Source organism: Canis aureus, unplaced genomic scaffold (assembly GCF_053574225.1).
Source record: "Canis aureus isolate CA01 unplaced genomic scaffold, VMU_Caureus_v.1.0 ptg000256l_RagTag, whole genome shotgun sequence".
NCBI lineage: Eukaryota > Metazoa > Chordata > Mammalia > Carnivora > Canidae > Canis > Canis aureus.
The window spans coordinates 27,784-30,802 of record NW_027554511.1 but is presented as its reverse complement, the minus strand read 5'-3'; the positions used below and the strand labels follow the sequence as shown (position 1 = coordinate 30,802).

The 3,019-nt window shown below is 38.6% G+C and overlaps 1 pseudogene; it reads left to right on the top strand.

Annotated features, from left to right (window-relative positions):
• The first annotated feature begins 427 nt into the window (after positions 1 to 427).
• LOC144309922 (18S ribosomal RNA) lies at positions 428 to 1,382 on the top strand (annotated as a pseudogene).
• The last annotated feature ends 1,637 nt before the right edge of the window (positions 1,383 to 3,019 follow it).

The window sequence follows — 3,019 nt, the reverse complement described above, 5'->3', positions numbered from 1 at the left end:
GTACACGTGTGTACACGTACGTACACGTGTGTACACGTACGTACACGTGTGTACACGTACGTACACGCGCAAGACATTAAGTTAACTTATACAAACCCCCCTTACCCCCCATAAACTCATGTCATCTATTATACACTTATTTATGTCCTGCCAAACCCCAAAAACAGGACTAAGTGCATACAATACTCACAAGCTTTATTTAAATTGTATACAAATGTATTGCTACTCTAGTTAACTTAACACAACAGTCTTACACGCATTCGATCTCGTGGTCTATCTATAGATAGCATCCCCTTTTTTTTTCCTCTCATATTTACTATGTATTTTATTTATTATACACACTACAATTTCAGTATAAGTTAATGTAGCTTAATTAATAAAGCAAGGCACTGAAAATGCCAAGATGAGTCGCACGACTCCATAAACACAAAGGTTTGGTCCTAGCCTTCCTATTAGTTCTTAGTAGACTTACACATGCAAGTCTCCACGCCCCAGTGAGAATGCCCTTAAAATCAGCAGTGATCTAAAGGAGCAGGTATCAAGCACACTCTTAAGTAGCTCATAACACCTTGCTAAGCCACACCCCCACGGGATACAGCAGTGATAAAAATTAAGCCATAAACGAAAGTTTGACTAAGCCATACTAAAAAGGGTTGGTAAATTTCGTGCCAGCCACCGCGGTCATACGATTAACCCAAACTAATAGGCCCACGGCGTAAAGCGTGTTTAAGATACCTTTGCACTAAAGTTAAAACTTAACTAAGCCGTAAAAAGCTACAGTTACCATAAAATAGACCACGAAAGTGACTTTATAATAATCTGACTACACGATAGCTAAGACCCAAACTGGGATTAGATACCCCACTATGCTTAGCCCTAAACATAGATAATTTTACAACAAAATAATTCGCCAGAGGACTACTAGCAATAGCTTAAAACTCAAAGGACTTGGCGGTGCTTTATATCCCTCTAGAGGAGCCTGTTCTATAATCGATAAACCCCGATAAACCTCACCACCCTTTGCTAATTCAGTCTATATACCGCCATCTTCAGCAAACCCTCAAAAGGTAGAATAGTAAGCACAATCATTTTACATAAAAAAGTTAGGTCAAGGTGTAACTTATGGGGTGGGAAGAAATGGGCTACATTTTCTACCCAAGAACATTCCACGAACGTTTTTATGAAATTAAAAACTGAAGGAGGATTTAGTAGTAAATTAAGAATAGAGAGCTTAATTGAATAGGGCCATGAAGCACGCACACACCGCCCGTCACCCTCCTCAAGTAATAAGACACAACCATAACCATATTAACTTAACTAAGACACAAGAGGAGACAAGTCGTAACAAGGTAAGCATACCGGAAGGTGTGCTTGGATTAATCAAAGTGTAGCTTAACTAAAGCGTCTGGCCTACACCCAGAAGATTTCATTACTTATGACCACTTTGAACAAAAGCTAGCCCAACTAACCCCAAACTTAAGTATCACAGACATATAAAGTAAAACATTTAGTTAAATAATAAAAGTATAGGAGATAGAAATTTTAATTGGAGCGATAGAGATAGTACCGTAAGGGAATGATGAAAGACATCTTAACAGTATTAAACAGCAAAGATTACCCCTTTTACCTTTTGCATAATGAACTAGCCAGAAACGACTTAACAAAGAGAACTTAAGCTAAGCTCCCCGAAACCAGACGAGCTACCCATAAACAATCTAAAAGGATCAACTCATCTATGTAGCAAAATAGTGAGAAGATTTGTGGGTAGAGGTGAAAAGCCTAACGAGCCTGGTGATAGCTGGTTGCCCACAAACAGAATTTTAGTTCAACTTTAAATTTACCTAAAAAAAACAAAATTTTAATGTAAATTTAAAATATAGTCTAAGAAGGTACAGCTTCTTAGAATCAGGATACAACCTTTATTAGAGAGTATATACTAACATCACCATAGTTGGCTTAAAAGCAGCCACCAATTGAGAAAGCGTTCCAGCTCAACAAACAATATAACTTAATCCCAATCATATTACATCAACTCCTAATTATACCTCCTGGGCCATTCTATTTAAATATAGAAGCAACAATGCTAGTATGAGTAACAAGAACTATTTTCTCCCCGCATAAGCTTATATCAGAAACGGATAGACCACTGATAGTTAACAATCTGATAATATCAACCCAAAAATGAAATACTTATCTACCCTATTGTTAACCCAACACAGGCATGCATTTAAGGAAAGATTAAAAGGAGTAAAAGGAACTCGGCAAACACAAACCCCGCCTGTTTACCAAAAACATCACCTCCAGCATTTCTAGTATTGGAGGCACTGCCTGCCCAGTGACACTTGTTTAACGGCCGCGGTATCCTGACCGTGCAAAGGTAGCATAATCATTTGTTCTCTAAATAAGGACTTGTATGAATGGCCACACGAGGGTTTAACTGTCTCTTATTCCCAATCAGTGAAATTGACCTTCCCGTGAAGAGGCGGGAATGCCACAATAAGACGAGAAGACCCTATGGAGCTTTAATTAACTAACCCAAACTTATGGATACTAAATACCTACAAGGCATAACATTACACCATTATTGTGGGTTAGCAATTTAGGTTGGGGTGACCTCGGAATATAAAAAAACTCCCGAGTGATTAAAATTTAGACCCACAAGTCAAAATATAACATCACTTATTGATCCAATAATTTTTGATCAACGGAACAAGTTACCCTAGGGATAACAGCGCAATCCTATTCAAGAGTCCATATCGACAATAGGGTTTACGACCTCGATGTTGGATCAGGACATCCTAATGGTGCAGCAGCTATTAAGGGTTCGTTTGTTCAACGATTAAAGTCCTACGTGATCTGAGTTCAGACCGGAGTAATCCAGGTCGGTTTCTATCTATTATATAACCTCCCCCAGTACGAAAGGACAAGGGATGTAAGGCCTACCTCACAAAGGCGCCTTAAAACTAATAGATGAAGTCAACTCAATCTAACCAGTTTATCTCCTCATAAGCCCGAGAAA